At 35.8% G+C, this 18,674-nt stretch overlaps 1 long non-coding RNA gene across 1 annotated transcript in view; it reads left to right on the top strand.

Moving 5' to 3' along the window:
* Positions 1-4,978, top strand: part of LOC141585589 (uncharacterized) — a 70,439-nt gene extending 65,461 nt beyond the window's left edge. Inside the window, exon 3 of the long non-coding RNA XR_012519131.1 lies at positions 4,732-4,978. This is a non-coding gene — a long non-coding RNA (uncharacterized LOC141585589). The remainder of the gene's footprint in view (positions 1-4,731) is intronic.
* The last annotated feature ends 13,696 nt before the right edge of the window (positions 4,979-18,674 follow it).

The following is an 18,674-nucleotide window of genomic DNA, read 5'->3' as shown; positions in this document are numbered from 1 at the left end:
ATAAACTTTCTTATTTATTTTTATTTGTTTGCAACTTACATCTGACTTCCACTTACTTTTAAGATGAATTCAAGAGAAGGCCTAGAGCCTTGCACATTGTAGATACATACTTCAAAAGGTTTAGGAGGAAAAAGAGAAGTGGAATTAAACTGAGTTTATTTATTTAAAAATGTGCTAAATATCTTTAATTTCTTGTTACTGAGCAATAGTGATCAGAGTTGGTGAGGAACCTACCTTTGCTGCATGGTGTTGAAATGTGACCTATAATTTTGAACATATTCAATTACTAATTTATATTCTAGCATCCAGACTTCACTCAACCCATTAATTTTAGTGAACTTTACAATATAGTAGACCAAAGCGCCTGTTTCAGAGTCAAGAAAATCTGGGATTGAATAGTGGCTCTCCAATCCAGTAAACACCTGCCTCTCCAACTTGAAAATAATAGTAGCAGCCAGATCATAAGCTTTTGAGAGAATTAAATTTAGTAGTACATAGCAAAAGCCCATTTCTACTTCTTGCACACTGTAGGCTTGTCCAGCAACGCCCTCCTCCATTCACACATAGAAGTTCCTGTGAGGCACGTGATTGTTGTATACTGATATATATTACAATGAGCAAAATTTTAAATCTAACCTTTCTGTTTTTTGTATGCAAACAAATGGGGAATAATGCAGGAAAAACATAGTTTTTAAAAATTTTTCCAACTTTTATTTTTAGTTCAGGGAAATCATATCTTTAAACAAGTATATTTGATACCTATTTTAACTTTCCTTACATTTTTTGACCTTATATCCATGACACTCTACACCCCATATAATACACAATTTTTTTTTTTTTCTAAGGGTTGCTTTCTGAAGATGTAACCATATTTTTTAAGGCTTCGTTGACAGATGCCAACATGGACCAGTCTGCATTCTCTTTAATAATGGGTTACTCTAGGAGCTTCTGGTCTCTCTGAATTATAACTCAGTTGAATTTTGCCATCCCCAGTTGTCTACCGAGCAACTTCATAAGCAACACAACTGCATGTCGGTACAGCATATGAAAAACTAAAAATATTGTTCGTTCTCTTGCCACTCATCCTTTCTTCATGTTCTTCCTTTCATATTCCTTTTCCTGACTAGTGATTCTCTTGTATACTCAGTTTTTTTGTTAGATATCTTTGAAGCATTCTTCATGTTTCATTTTTCTTTCTTATCATCTTACTTTTCCAGTTCAATTCACTGGATGATTCTTACCTCCGCTCTTCGTTCATGCTGTTTATTCTATTCAGAATGTTCTCTGAACAAACTATGATTTCAAGGTCCAGTAAAAGTTTTCATGTTTCCATCTTCATTGTTTAAATGAAATTTTACTTTTGGACAGGCATTTAGACCTTGTGGCATCTGCTCTCTTACTTTCTAATATGATGGTCTTATGTACATATTTACCTTTCTTGAGAAGATCGATAGAAGGCAAACAGGCTCTGTGTCAGATGCACTAAGCTCATTTCTTAGCTCCATAACTTACCAGTTTTGTCTTCTATAGAGTTTTATGTAACACCAATAATTTGTTGGTATAATAAGTAAATAAAATAATATAACTTAAACTATTTTTATTAGAAATTACCAGACATAAAACAGTTACTTTTATTATGCTTTTGCATTTAAATCTGATGTGGCCTCAATGAAAAAAAATTACCAAGATTGTTCAAAAATTGCTTGTTTATTGACTAATTGGATTGAGAATTTAAGAATACAAAAAGAGAGAATACATTGTTGCTTCATGCGTGGAGGAAATATGCAATGTTTCTGATGAAACATGTATCAACACACATTTAAGATCATGAATTTTTTTTTTCCCAGGCAGTTCTAACTTTATAAAGCAGGCTGGAGTGCGGTGACATGATCATAGCTCACTGCAGCCTCGAACTACTGGGTTCAGGTAACCCTCCAGCCTTAGACCTCGCCAAGTAGCTAGAACTACAGGCACATGCCACCATGCTTGGCTAATTATATTTTAGTTTTAATTTCTTTTTTTTATGTAGAGATGGAATCTTGCTTTCTTGTCCAGGATTGTTTCAAACTTTTGGGCTTAAACAAACCTCTTGCCTCAGCCTCCCAAAGTGCTGGGGTTACGGGTGTGAGCCACCACACTTGGCCAAGATAATGAATTTTTTAAAAAGTTAGAAGTAGCTTAGAAAATGAATATCCTGAATACAATGTCTTATATTTACCAGTAAATGAATTCAAAAGTAAATTAAAAATAGAACAAAACTATATCTTGGCACATAGGCTAGTCATACCAGTTCATTTCTATGATTTTTCTTGTTTCCTTGCCTCCAGACTTTTCTTGCTTTAATCTCTTCAATGGCCAACTCAGAGACAAATCTTCCTAAAATATCATTTTCACCATGTTGCTTTCCTGATTAAGAACCTACAGGCTCTCCTCATAGATTACTGCATCAAGATCCCAATTCTCAGCTGGGTATGGTAGCTCATGCCTGTAATTCTAGCACTTCGGGAGGTCAAGGTGGTTGCATAGCTTGAGCCCAGGGAGTTTGAGAATAGCTTGGGCAACAGGGAAAAACCCCATCTCAAAAAAAAAAAAAAAAAAAAAAAAAAAAAAAAAAAAAAAGGAAAATTGGCCAGGTGTGGTGGTGTGTGTCTGTAGTATGACTACATAAAGGCTGAGGCAGGAGGATTACTTGAGCCCAGGAGGTTGAGGATGCAGTGAGCTGAAATTGTACCATTACAAACAAAAAACAAAAAAACAAAAATCCAAACTCTCTGCTTGAAAGTCACAATTCTTTGTCATCTGATCCCAACTTATTATCCTAGCAGGTGTGATCTACGAAGTGTTTCTACCAAATGTATTCAACATTTTATCACTTACGACATGAATCTAGGGCCATCTAAAGTAGCTCTTGTTTCATGAAAACGTCCTTAACTGTTAGAACAGATATTATTAGTATAAGCATCCAGTATCAAATCAAAATATATTTATTGTTAATTAGCAAATATAAAGCTCTATGGTGGAAGGTTGGAGGAGAACAAAGGCGAATTAGATACAGACTTTGCTTCTAGTCTATTACAAAGTTTACTGGAGCTCATATAAAGTGCTATGAAAATGGAGAAGAGAAAGAAGTAATGCACTTTGTGTGTGTGTGTTTATTTCTACAGTTATTGGGGTCAGAGAAGTGTTTTGGAGGGTGAAGTGGCATTTAAATTATCCTTGGAAAAAAGAGTAAACTTATTTTGTAAGCACAGTAGACATACTGTCTAGAAACCCACAATCCCTTTAGGAGCCCACAAAAATTTTTTGATTTTAATTTCTTGCAAACTCAGAAAAAAAATAGTGCATTTCTATATTTAATGTATTAATTCAATGAATATTTATTAAGCACCTACGATATCCTAGATATTGAACTAGGAACTGAGGATGCAGATATAAAAGAGGGAGTCCTTGTCACTATGGAGATGACCTTCTAATAGGTTCAGTGGACAATGGACACATAAACTATCAAATAAAGAATAATTTTCCAGTGTAGTAAACGCTTTGAGGGCAGTAAAGAAGGCAATATATAGAATGAATGTAGAGTGCTGTTGTAACTGAGGTGGTCACCATTTTAAGTGGGAGGAACATAATGGAGGAAAGAGCAAATTCCCAAGAGCTTGCACATTCACAAATCAGATATAAGGGTGGTATGACAGGAGTGAGTGAATAAGGGACTGGTTATATGGAATTAAGTTGGAAAAGAAGTTTACATTCTTGCATTTGATTGTGTAACATCTTGTGTTCCTACCATTGTTAATTTGTCTTCCTTTTATTTTTAATTTGTACTAACTTAAAATTTATCTTTGTAAAGTATTTTGAATGTTTTCTGGAACAGGGTAGTGTGCTTAAAATTCTCTTATATCCTGCCCAACATCTGGCAGTACATTGAGATATGAAAGACATTCAATAAACATTTCTGATTGGTCTGGGTAACATAAAATACATTCAGATATCACATAAAATTCCACTGAAAGGAGCCAAGAATTCAGTTTGGTCTTAGATAAAATAATTTGTCACTTAGTTTACATAGTCCTATAAACATCTAAAGTAAAATAAGAGGTATCACATGGCTACTTTAAATAGTGTTGGCCTTTTTTTTTTTTTTTTTTTTTAAACAAATTTGTTAGTACGATTCCAAGAGCACATTATAATCTATGACTCAATTTGGTATTTTATTCATTTTCATGGTAAACCAAGAAAAATGCTATATGGGGTAATAATTGGATATCATTTTTGGAAGTTCCAGCAAATACGTATATATTTTCCTTCAATATCTCCAAATCAACTCTAAGCAATTAAAGTAGTATAAAGAATTAATTTAAAAGGAATGTTTTATTAATTTATATAAGCTTTGAAACTTCCAGAAGCTGTGTTCAGACCAAGCATCAATCTGCATTTATGAGTTAGCAAAATGACACAGCATAATGTAAGTTTAAAATAAGGAGGAAGCAAATCTGATACATTTTCATGTATTCTGTAATGCTTATAATATCTGCAGATAAAACAATTCACTAAGAACCATAACTGTCATGACTGGAATGTTTGTTCCCTCTGAAACTTATGTTGAAACTTAATCCCCAGTGTGGCAATGTTGAGATGTGGGGCCTTTAAGAGGTGATTAGATCAGGAGGGCTCTGCCCTCATGAATGAATTAATCCACTCATGAATTAATGGATTAATGGGTTATCACAGGTGTAAGACTGATGGCTTCATAAAAAGAAGAAAGACCTGAGCTGATGTTTTGCCATCTTCTATTGTGATGCCCTTAGCTGTCTCCTAACTCTGCAGAGAGTTCCCACCAGCAAGAAGGACCTCACTGAATGTAGCCTCTCAACCCTGACTTCTCAGCCTTCATAACTGTAAGACATAAATTCCTTTTCTTTATAAATTATTTAGTTTCTGATATTCTGCTTTAAGCAACAGTAAATGAATAAGACAATAGCACTCTTTATACAATTACTGGGCTCAATTACTCTCCTTTGGGGGAAGTATTGGAATCTTACATTTTATTTTAATTTGTGTTAATAGAATTAATCTGATTCCATTGATAAGTCAAAGACTGATTACAGAGAATTTATATATATGATAGGCTTTGCTCTTGGTAGTGATGAATAAAAATGTTATTTCATTTGGATAACACTTAATCTTCAAAGGACTAGACAAACAGAAATTGATCCATCAATTAGTCTTTCCTCCAATTAAAACTGATTAAAAAGGACAGCCGTCAGTTAATAAGACTTAATCTTTTGATTTTATGTAAATTTTGTCACTCTCCAATGAAACATTAAGATTATAATCTTTATATAAGAAAGAAGATTTTAAAGTGCAAATAGATTTATGACTCTTGAGGGTGGAGTGCTTTATTATTAATTACTTTCTTTTTGTTTTTAACTATACCTCAAAGAATTACTCCTGCACTAAAATCCAGAGAATGTTTATATTAGATCTTCATTTATAATCAAGTTTTGTAGACCTAATTTGGGAATTTCATTATGTAAATATTTATATCACATTCAATTTAGCGCAGCATTTAAAATATAATCTCACAGATAGAACATCTTGGAGAACTAGTATCTATCAGAGGGAATTCTGTATAGAGAGCCACTTCCCTGATTTTGCCTACTTGAGGCTTCTGTTAGTATGTATACCTAGGTATTTCATGGAGGGTTCAGGATTTTCAAAGACAAAATATGGTTGGCTTAGAATCAATACACCACATGTTTTGGGTAGAAAATATAAACCATAAGAGTTATTTCAAACATGTGTGTTTGTAGTTCATATTCTATGTTAAGATATTATATTAATTTCTAACTTCTTCACACTGAGAATTAAGGGCCTGCCCATGGACAACCTAAACTAGTATTGATAATACAATGATACTAAGAGAGTAAGCACCTGTACTTTAGGTCCTTCAATTTCTCATCGTAATACTTTTATCTTTTTATCATTAAGTGTTGTTGAATTATTCTGTACTTGTCACTTAATTTTTTTTAAAAAAATGCTCTTATTTTGAAAAAAAAATCTCAACCTTAAAAAAATTGCAAAAATAGTTTAAATAACACTTTCCTGAGCCATGTGACAGTGAAGGACCAACATCATGCCTCATCACCCCTGAGTACTTTAGCATAGATCAAAGACTTTCTATTACAGAACTGCAATACAACCATCTCAGAAATTGATATTGATATATATTACTACCATCTAAGCCCTAGATTCCATTCACATTTTGCCACTAGTTTCAATATGGTACTTTATAAGAAAAGAACCAGTCCAGAATAATGTACAGCATTTAGTGTCATCTTATTGAACTCCTTCATTGTGGAACAGTTCTTTAGTCTTTCCTTGACTTCAGAACCATGACATTCTTAAAGACATTACAGGACTGTCATTTGGTAGAATGTCTCTCCACTGAGTTTATCACGTGTTTCCTCATGATTAGAAGATTAAAGTTATGCAAGTTGGGCATGAATGTCACAAAGTGACTCTGAACTTTTTCATCTCATCAGGGGACACGTAAGTTTGACTTATTCCATTACTGGTGAAGTTGACTTTGATTATCTGAGTTAGGTGATGTCTTCCAAGATTCTCATCATGGTTTTTTTCTTTTTATAATTAATAAATATTTTGTATCGGGAGGTATTTTGGAGCTATGCAAATATTCAGTTTTTCATCAAAATTTTAATTTATTTATTCATATCAGCTGGGATTAACAGATTCTTATTTTATTTAATAAGTCACAGTTCAATATCCTCATTATTTACTTTGATGTTAAAATTCCCCAAGATTTGGTTAGTGGGTTTCCTTTCAAGGTAATTTATGTGGTGTCCCTTTGACATTTCTCCATCATTTTCTAATAATTTATTTCTTTTTGACAAGATATTTCAGACTCTTCTTATAATTTCCCTTTCCCAACTCTAAATGAATCATTTCTACAAAAAGTTCTGCTTCCCTTGAGTAAACAATGCTATTTAGAAATCAGGATCTGAATTTGAGGTGTGCTCATTATTATTGGAAATTAACAATCCCAATATGCTCTGTGGAGAAAGGCAGGGAATACACACACACAAACACTTAGATCTAGCATCTCTCTCTGTCTCTCTCTCTGTCTCTGTCTCTCTCTCTCTCCCATCTATCTAATTAATACTTCACAATAATGTCACTGTTTACAAAATCCAACACCACAGAGTTCATTCTTGCTTTCATTCTTTTCCTATCTGTAGCTCTTGTCTGACATTTGAGAAACTAGGCTCTTATTATGCTTAATGTATTTTTTTGATCATTGTTTCTCGTGTATCCAATTTCCTAGTGCTAACACTGCCACACCAAACTTACATGTTTTCCTCACTTATGCTGGGCTCTGATACACTGTGCAGGGATGTTGCTGTCACTGGCCCTTTCCTCGTTAAGGCACTCTGCTCACCCCATTTAGGCTCCAGCATCTCTCATGAGGCTGCCACCCCTATCCTGCGCAGATGATCCCCTTAATATTCTTTTATAGATGTGTATATATATATATATATATATATAAAACATAATCTTATAAAACATTAACCTAGTTGTAATATCTTGAAGTGTTATCTAATCATATTGTTCCCTGCATTTTATATTTTTAAAAAATAGTAATTTCAAAAAAGATTAAAAGTGATGAAAACTTTGTATATTTCTTTATGCTGAATTTATCTATGTACATATTTTTTCTATTTTAATTTTAAATGATAACTTGCTATTACCTCTTTCTAACACAATTTAATCCGAAATTTCCATAGCTAATTCAGGTTTATGTTACTAGAATGTTACTGCTTCAGAGAGAACTTTTTGGTCACCCAAAATATCAGCTCTCTTTCTGTCATTTTCTTCCCTTGTTTTTCTAACACCTGTCAAAATTTTTAATTATATTATGTGATTACTTATTTGCTTAGTGTTTCTCATCCCCAATACTTACACTGTGTATGAATATAGGCTTTACATATTTTATTCAGTGAGAATTTTCCAATATCTTGAGTTCTGTTTAGCACGTGATATATAATAAGTAAACATCTTAAAAATATACTCAATAAATGCTTGTTGACTGATTAAAGTGTGTTACGACATTGAAAAATTTTAAAAAAGAAAACAGCTATATTTAATATATATAAAATAGGCAAAGTTTGAATTATCATAATTTAGGAGTATTTCAATAGTTGAGAATGGGTGAAGAAGTTGATCATATAGTAACTACAAATAATATAAAATTGTAATTTTAGATACTAGCTACATAGTTTATTAGATCTGCTAATACTATAAAAAGTAATAATCATATATAACAAATTTGAAATCACATTCATGTATTTTATATAAATATTAGCTATCGTATTTACTAGTTAAGGAGTAGATATAGTAACTACTACTTGAAGCTTATTTCAAATATTTCATTATTTCTTTATCTCAGATTTTACAATTTTAAAATTGAAATTGGTAATAACTCATAATTTAGAACGTAAGCCAGATCAATTTTGGCACAGTGACAGAAACCTCATTTCAAATAGCTTATGTGAAAATAGATTTTATCTACTTATGTATTTACAAAGTCCAAGATGGACTTCATGAGTCACTAGATTGAGAAGCTTAAATGAAATCTTAAGGTCCCTATCACTTTAAAATCTCTTTCTTTTTATCTGCTTTACTTTTCTCTTTAAGAATTTTTTATGGCAGACCCTTTCTGTATGGTTTCTAAAGACTTCACCTCTTGACACAGGAGCAAAGTCACATTGCAAAGGGCATGCATGCCAAGATAAGGAATTAATGCAAATTACCTACCACAGCCTAGAGGACACCCAGTGTATCGTGGGGCTTACATCACCCTCATCATTAGCTTTCTCAGAGCAAAGGGGAGCCTTTCATCTAAGCATTCTTGCAAAAATATTTGTGAGGATTCTGCATTTTTTGTTGTTGTTGTTTTTTACATATCTACCTTTGTACTTTCACTCTTTTAGAAGGTTCTAGGTTATGTTTCAATCCTAGAGCTATAGCGTAGGTCAGCTGAACATATGCCACTAAGGAACTAAGAACAAGGAGAGAATTAAAAACTAAGATAAAGAGAGGACAGACTCCAAGAGATGCTGCCAGAAAATAATAAATATATGCAATAGCAATAGAACCGAGAGGTTCCTATAAGCTGAGAGAGAAATTCTGGACATTTTTTTGTGGGGAGTATTTCTTGTCCCTTGTACTTTTTTTTTTTTCTTTTCTTTTCTTTTCTCTTTCTTTCTTTCTTTCTTTCTTTCTCTTTCTTTCTTTCTCTTTCTTTCTTTCTTTCTTTCTTTCTTTCTTTCTTTCTTTCTTTCTTTCTTTCTTTCTTCTTTCTTTCTTCTTTCTTTCTTTCTTTTTTTTTTTGAGACGGAGTCTTGCTCTGCCACCAGGCTGGAGTGCAGTGGCAGGATCTCGGCTCACTGCAACGTCCGCCCCCCAGGTTCAAGGGATTCTCCAGCCTCAGCCTCCTGAGTAGCTGGGACTACAGGCACGCACAACCACGCCCAGCATTTTTGTATTTTTAGTAGATACGGAGTTTCACCATGTTGGCTAGATGGTTTCAATCTCTCGAATCTCGTGATTCCCCCGCCTCGGCCTCCCAAAGTGCTGGGATTACAGGCGTGAGGCACTGCACCCGGCCTCATCCCTCATGCTTTCTAATAGGGAAATACCATGAATGGGATCACTTCATAATTTAACCTGAACCAAACTTAAGTTCTGGTTCCAAAACATGATTCGAGTAAAAGGAAAATATTCCTATGCTGACTGAAGTAAGATAGTTTGGAAAACCCTCCAAATTTAGACTGTACTTTGGGTGCATTGTGTGTGTACATGTATATATGTGTTTTGACCAAATAATAAACAGAATCAACCTTCTTTAGTATTTTTCTCATTCAGCTATTAGGTATTATACTGTGTCTGTGATAAGGAGCAAGAAAATGAAAAGTTCAGGACAATTATTTATGATTTGTATCTTATTTGAAAATCCCATAAAAAGATGAAAATGCCATGGCTTGCAAAACACTAGAAGAAAAGGAAGTTCAAAAAGTTTTTATATTCTTGGGTCTGGAGACAGATTTTGCAAGCATGGGAGGCAATATTCTTAGTGGTTAGAGGATCAACTGGGTCTCACACACATCTGGGAAGAAATCCAAACCCTGTCCTTTGCTGGTGATGAAATACTTGTCAAATTCTTACTTTCTCTAAGCATTAATTTCCTTACCTGTTAAATAAACATGCAAATTATATAATTATATCTAACTCACAGGGTTACCATGAATAGGAAATGAGTTACTATATACATATATCACTGAGTTTACTACATGGCCCATAAGAAGCTGTTATTCATCATACATTTTGAAAATATCCCAAATTTTTCTTAATTAGTTATTTATGTTAAGTCGTTTACCATGACAAAACCAGCTTGAAGACAAATATGTTGCCAGTGTTAGGAACTAGCCAGCAGTCATTAACACGTTAATCTACATTATTTTTCAGCTTTCTGGAAGAAAGCCTGGTTATAGGCCATAAACACAGAAAAAGTTCATTTTGAATGAAGAGAAGATGAAAACAGGCCTTCATAATGGGGTACACCTGGGAGAAACAGGATCTGGAACAAGTTCATAAGCTGGGTAACCCTGGTTTCTGGAGGCAACTTGGAGGGCATGGAAGATAATATTTCCAAAGATGATCACAACAGCATCCCCCCTCCACATGCCTTTCCTAATGCAACACTCTCACATCAGGAGTTGTAGCCTAATTTCCTTCTTGTCCCGTTGAATCTGAGCTGGACTTGGTGACTTACTTGGCTAATAGAATGTAGCAGAAGTGACATTTTGTGTCTTGTGATGCTGTCACTATGATGAGTCTTAGAGCTTCTGCCTGAGTCTCTTGGAGTGTTTACTTCTGGAATGCTCCTGCAGGGAAGCTGTTATTCTGAGAGGATTTAAACCAAACAGAGGGGCCAAGGGTAGGTACTCTGCTTAACAGTCTCATTTTAGCTACCAGCTGGTAGCAGCATTAATTACCAACCATATGAATGAATCATTATGGATGACTCCAAATGATTGTAGCCCCAACTAACATCTGCCTGTCATCACATAGAAGAAGTGAGAAACACCCAGCTAAACTCATAAACCCACAGAATCATGTGAGATAATAATGCCACATTATTTTAAGCCACTAAGTTGTGTTGTAGTTTGTTATGTGATCATAGATAACCAGAAGAGCAGGGTTGGAAATACAAAAAAGAAAGAGAACAAGTACCAAAGTATCTAAGAAAATTTACCTAATAGAAACCTGGAGGAGGGTAAACACGAGTCTCTCTTCCTTTCACATCACAGCCTTGCCTGGAACCAGCCCTATGAGTACCCAGAGTAAAATCTCAACATATTTAACTGCTTGCACTATTACAAATGATTCCATAGAAATTTTAACTGCTTAATATGCATGATTTTATCAATATTTGTAAAACAAGAACAAATTAAGAAGCGTAGAGTAGTTTTTCCTTTTCTTTAACAATCTCTGAGGGATCTTGGGAAGTCAATTGAGTTATACCTCATTTTCTTATATACAGGGACCCTATTTATCTGTGTAGTTGTTTTCTAGAGACATGTATTATAAGGTTGCGTAGAGAATCAAAAAGAAAATTTATGAATGAACTAACCACATGAAACTTTAGTTCCCTCTCAAATACCCTTTAACTATCTTGCTTTAACAGTGGAATGTGTATAGACATCTCCTGCATGCAACTTCCTTAAAAACTGGCTAAATAAAAAAAGAGGTCGTACCTAGTGATTTCAAGTGATTTTTTTAGCCACAGAATTCTCCCTTCCCTCTTTGTCCCCTTCCTTTCTCTTTCTCATCTTTTTCTCTTTCCTTTCCTTTCTCATCATCTTTTACTTTACTTACCCTTTGTCTCCCTCACACTCTCTGTTATGCTCTCTCTCTTTCTCTGAACTCAGGAGGCTGAGGCAGGAGAACTGCCTGAACCCAGGAGGCGGAGGTTGCGGTGAGCCAAGATCCTGCCATTGCACTCCAGCCTGGGTAACAAGAGTGAAACTCGGTCTCAAAAAAAAAAAAAAAAAAAAAAAAGAAATTCCCATACATAAAATATATACGAATAGGCAGCTCTAGTTGAAGTTAAGAGTCCTAGACCCAGGTTCAATTTATTTGGTTTCCACTTACTCTCTCCCTGTCATGGCGTCTGAAGTTCTTCGTTGTTATCAGTTAAGTGAGAAGAAACAACTGGTGTGAAACAGCAACAGCAACAACAAAACAATTTGGCTTACTGCCTAGAAATATGTAATGTAGATCAAAGATGCTACTTGGTCTAGACTGGTCAATTGATTGGAAATACAAAATGAAGAGCTGTGATTTGAACATGTTTGATTACAGAGCAATTCTGAAAGTTGGAGGAATGGAGGGAGGAAGGCAGGGATAGAGAAAGGTGAATAATGTGAAAAGCAGAGTGGTCAGATTTTAGGATTACCTAATTTCGTAATGGCATTTGAATTCTTGGTTCCATTTTTTAATGAGTTTCGAGTGCCTTGGATTCTGTGTTACTTCCTGCATGCTTTAAATCACACAAATATATATACAGAGTTGGAGGTTGTGTTAGGCCGTTATTATGTTATTATAAATACTTGAGGCTGCATAATTAATTTTAGAAAACGAGGTTTAATTGGTTCACAGTGGGGCAGGCTTTAGGTGCTGGCATCTGCTTCTAGTGAGGGCTCAGAAGCTGACTGGTGGAAGGTGATGAGCAGCCAGTATGTCATATGGCAAGAGTGAGAGCAAGAGGGAAGAGGGAGGTGCCACACTCTTCTAAACAAACAGATTCCCCATGAACTCAGAGTAAGAACTCACTCATTATCATAAGGACAACATCAAGCCATTCATGAGGGATGCACAACGGCCATGACCCAAACACTTCCCACTAGGCCTCACCTCCAACATCAGGGATTGCATTTCAACATGAGATTTGGAAAGAGCAAAACACCCAAATCATGTCATGGATGTAAATTTTTCTTCTAGTTTGAAGTAAAACCAGGAGAACTGTGATGTAAATAGAGGTTTAAGACAGAGAAAACTGACCACAGAAGTTAATTGACACATTTGTTATGTATAACAGTATCTATAGAGAATCTTTAAACTGTACACACCCTTTGACTTACATATTCTACTTCCAAGGACGTCCTTTGATGAATGAATGGAGAATTGAAATATCTCTGCAGAGATAACTTCACATAGCATTAGTTACAACAATAAAAATAAACACAAATTAAATATCTAAGAGTAGGCTAGTAGATAATAAAGAACAGCATAGTCATGTAATAAGCAATTGTATGGTCATTTCAAGTGTTTTCTAAGAATGTTTAAGATAGGCTGTCATATTATACAACTCCAAGAGGCATGTTATAGTCTATTTGAAGCATTTTCTTTAGAATCATGCAGTGCCTAGCCTATATTTGTGTGTCCAATATGCTGGCTTAATGACATATTGAATATTAAGCCCGGTTTGGCATTATATTACTGTTAAGTAAAACTGTAGTATTTACACAGAAAGATTATAGAGAATATGCCGAATTACAATAAGTTATCCCTGCATGTTGGCATTATAAGTGATTTAAATAATTCTTTTTGAGTATTTTCTATTTTTTCTATAATGAGCACATATTGCTGATATCCAAAAAAAATGATAATTGTAATTTTAATGCTCCTATCTCTGATCTGTTAAAATAAACACCAAACACTGCATTTATAAACAGCAAAATCCTCCATTACATCCTACACCTAATGTACTCAGATATCTCCTTCATGGCAACTCTGTGCCTATGCTTTGTAGTAATAATTACTAATTTTTAACTTATTACTCAATACAAGTACTATTTGAGAGATTCTCTATAGTTATGGATTTCTAAAGTGGGCACTATGTTTCAAATGAGGATCAGCCTTGAGTATATTGAGAAATAACCTCATGTTTTTTACAATCAATAATTCTGTTGATTTAATATAGAATTCCGATTTCACAAACTCTAAAAAGTATATAGGACTCTCCAGGGGTTTCTTAAATCAATAATAGGTTTTGATTTTTCCAGAGTATGGCTTTAATGTCTAGATGTACTGATTTTCCCATTTGACTGATGACTTCTAATGCTCCCTAACTGGCCTCCAGGGACATAAAGATTACTGTAATTTAGACTGACAGAAAATATCACAGTCAACTATGGTATAAACAGATAAAATTGTCAATTGCCTTAACACCTTTACCAAAAGGGACATATTAAATGGGGCTGGAGACATTTGATTAAATATTACCATCAGAAAAGTTCCATTATGGGGAAAAACTAACTAAGCTCACACATTGAATACACACGTTCTTTAACATATATTTTCTCCATCAGTTTCTAAGGAGGGCTACAAGGAACCTCATCTATGAGAATCTGAATGGTGTGATAGCCTATCACTCTTTCCTATGTTTGCCGTCTGTGAACCTTTATAAGGTCCGTGGTCTGGGCAAACAAATTGATTAGCAAACAATGCTAACAAGCCAGTGGTCACAACTTGGGACTATATCCAACCATTCATTCCATCAGAGGCATGCATTCCTATTGCTAACTTGGCCTTTCACCTTGAAGACAAATTCCAATAGTCAAAGAAATATAAGTCATCTATTACTGAGCACTGTCCTATAGGTCCAGTCATGGTTCCAGTGCCCTACATATGTAATTTATAATCCCAAGATATTTCTTTAACTAAGTTTTTTTTCCTCTCTATTATATAGATGAGGAAAACCAAGGCATGGAGATTTTAAATGATTTTCTAGGACCATTTAGTTAGTAGTGGCTGACCCAGCATTCACACTTGAGTTTTTCAAGCACAAACTGTTCTCCTAGCTCTATGCTTTGATGCTTTGTTCCTATTACTAATTACTAGGTGAGATGTTCAGTGTTAATGAAAATCAGTGGCTATTTAGAAAGCAACTAATAAATGGCCAACGGTTTTATCTCTGTTTGTGAACAATATATTATAGCATATTATGTCTTTCCAATAGATTTGATAACTTGTTATTCAAAGTGATTTGTCTTAGTTATCTGTTTCTGTGTAACAAATTAACCCTGAGCACAGCAGCTTAAAACATTTATAATCTTAAATTTCTGTGCAGGAAGAATCTAAGCATGGCTTAGCTGGGTGCCTCTGGCTTATAAAGTTGTAGCCAAGCATCAGGTTGGGGCTGTGGTCTTATCTGCCTCTAGTCTCACTCATGTGGTCACTCAATAGGTGAACCTCACGTCATGTCAGCTGGTTTCATTCAGGCAAATTACTTAATAAATAACAAGAGACAGAACCCTCAAGACAGAAGATACAGTCTTTTGGCCGGGCGCGGTGGCTCATGCCTGTAATCCCAGCACTTTGGGAGGCCCAGGAGGGTGGATCACGAGGTCAAGAGATCGAGACCGTCCTGGTCAACATGGTGAAACCCCGTCTCTACTAAAAATACAAAAAATTAGCTGGGCATGGTGGTGCGTGCCTGTAATCCCAGCTACTCAGGAGGCTGAGGCAGGAGAATTGCCTGAACCCAGGAGGCAGAGGCTGCGGTGAGCCGAGATCGCGCCATTGCACTCCAGCCTGGGTAACAAGAGCGAAACTCCGCCTCAAAAAAAAAAAAAGAAGATACAGTCTTTTATAATTTACCCTAAGTGAGATTCCCATTTCCTGTGCTTTATTCTGTTCATTAAAAGTAAATCAATAACTTCGGATTATTCTTCTTTTTTTAAATTGTACTTTAGGTTCTGGGGTACATGTGTAGATCATGCAAGGTTGTTGCATAGGTACATACATAGCAAGGTGGTTTGCTGCCTCCATACCCCCATCATCTATATCTGGCATTTCTCCCCACAATATCCCTCCCCACCCTCCCCACCCCCCCACTGTCCCTCTCCTAGGACCCCCCAACTGAGTTCAGTGTGTGATGATCTCCTCCCTGTGTCCATGTGTTCTCATTGTTCGTCACCAACCTATGAGTAAGAACATGAGGTGTTCGATTTATGTTCTTGTGTCAGTTTGCTGATAATGATGATTTCCAGATTCACCCATGTCCCTACAAAGGACACGAACTCATTGTTTCTTATGGCTGCGTAGTATTCCATGCTGTATATGTGCTATGTTTTCTTTGTCCAGTCTATCATTGATGGGCATTTGGGTTGGTTCCAGGTCTTTGCTATTATAAAGAGTGTCACAATGAACATACGTGTGCATGTGTCTTTATAATAGAATGATTTATAATCCTTTGGGTGTATACCCAGTAATGAGATTGCTGGGCCAAATGGAATTTCTATTTCTAGATCCTTGAGGAATCACCACACTGTCTCCCACAATGGTTGAACTAATTTACACTCTCACCAATGGTGTAAAGGTGTTCCTATTTCTCCACATCCTCTCCAGCATCTGTTGTCTCCAGATTTTTTAATGATCATCATTATAATTGGCATAAGGTGATATCTCAATGTGGTTTTGATTTGCATTTCTCTAATGACCAGTGATGATGAGCATTTTTTTCATATGTTTGTTGGCCTCATATATGTCTTCTTTTGAAAAGTGTTCATATCCTTCACCCACTTTTGAATGGGTTTGTTTGTTTTATTTTCCTGTAAATCTGGCTTAGTTCTAGATGGAAGCCAGTGCTTCCATCTAGATCTGTGCCAACAACCCCGACACCACTGGACTTGCTGCTCAGCCCTGTTCAGGCAGCTCACGGGGTCTTTTCAACCCAGCAAAGATCTCCTGTTCTGTATGTCGTGGAGTGCTTGGGTGAAGCACAGTATCTGCACTGAAGTTCTGGAATGTGAAAGCCCCCAGTCCTCTGGTCAGTTGCATGTACCTCCCAGGTGGGGCAGTGCCCTGCCCTGCCTCAACTTGCCCTCTTTGGATTAAACCCACTGTCCAACCAGACTGACAAAATGAACCTGGTACCTCGGTTGGAGCTATGGAGACCACTTGGCTTCTGCATCTCTCTCATTGGGAACTGCATTCTGAAGCTGCCTCTATTCAGTCATCTTGGAACCTATCCAGATTATTCTTAAAAGGAGTAGATTGTATAGAGAAATACATAACAGAAGATGGGAATCACTGGAGATTATTTTAGAAACTGCCTATCACATGATTTAACATCACTGTTCTGAAAATAGAGGATTATAATACATATTCACAAGTTTTCTAAAATTTCAGAATTGTTATAATCAGGACACTAGTATCAGCAAACAGAATGTCAGCTTACTATGGTTTAAACAAAAATGAACATTTATTGATGCAGGTAACTCAAAAGTCTATATAATGGAACTGCCTTCTGACTGACTACATTGAGTTAATATTAGTAGGATTTTGTCTGTCACTCCTCTCTTTGGTTTTATTTTCTTCTATGTGGCTTTATCTTCTGTGAGGCTCACTCAACATCACGTAAAGACTAACTTTACCAACCCTGGGGAATATAATGTGTAGTAGTTACTATGTCTTTGTAGAGAGTCCCAACCAACACTTTCATTAAAACCCATGCTCATTTCTGGATATAAAGATAAAGTCCTTTGAATAGCTATGACTATGTAATGTTCCATCCCTGAGGTGGGGCAGTGGTTGGTCTGACATCAATCATATGAACCAAGTGTTGTAGAGATATTTGACTCTAAAACAAGAGTTACAGGTAAAAGGGATCATATTATGGGTAAATAAAAATAAAAATGAACAAATACATAAAAATAACCACAGTGTTATGGGCTGAATTGTGTACCTCTCAAATTCATACATTGAAGCCTCAGTCCTCAGTGTGACTTTATTTAGAGATAGGAACTTTGAGGAGGCAATTAAGTTTACACAAAGTCATGAAGTCATAAAAGTTGGGTCTCTTATCAATAGAGCTGAGGAAGAGACACTGGAGTGCTCTATCTCTCTTAGCACACACAAAAAGGAAGGGACATGTAAGGACACAAAAGGGAGGCAGCCATCTGCATGCTAGGAAGAGAGCCCTGCCAGAAACTTTAATTGCCAACACCTCTATCATGAACATCTAGCCTCCAGAACTGTGAGAAAGTGAATTTCGGTATTTTGTTATGGCATCCCAAGCAAATCAGCACATATAATAAAACAGTTGTCTATGTATTTTCAGCAAATTTGCAATACTATGCAGAAAAATACACTTAAAATTTTGGTTTTAATAATTATAGCCTATTGGCCTTGATGATAACAAGAATGTTTTTCTCTTCTACATAAAATCCTGCTGTGTTCAGTAACAAATTACTCCAAACTGAATGAAATAAAACAACAGAAACGTATTCTCTCATAGTTCAGGAGGCCAGAAGTCCAAAGTCAGAGTTTTGGCAGGCTTGGATCCTTCTGGAGACTCTGGAGGAAATTGTTACAGATGTCTCTCCCCACTGCTGGTGGTCACCGCCATCCTTGGCATTCCTGGCTTGAAGCTACATCACTCCAGTCTCTGCCTCCATCATCACATTGTCCTCTTCCCCGCTTGTGTCTCTGTATGTCTTTCTGCTACTTGTAAGGGCACCAATCAATGGATTAGGGCCCACCCCAACCCGGTATAAGCTCATGTTCACATGATCATATCTGCAAGG

The sequence above is a fragment of the Saimiri boliviensis genome, chromosome 9, assembly GCF_048565385.1.
Source record: "Saimiri boliviensis isolate mSaiBol1 chromosome 9, mSaiBol1.pri, whole genome shotgun sequence".
In the NCBI taxonomy this organism is placed as follows: domain Eukaryota; kingdom Metazoa; phylum Chordata; class Mammalia; order Primates; family Cebidae; genus Saimiri; species Saimiri boliviensis.
The sequence above is the reverse complement of the archived record's forward strand: the minus strand, read 5'-3'. Positions and strand labels throughout refer to the sequence as shown.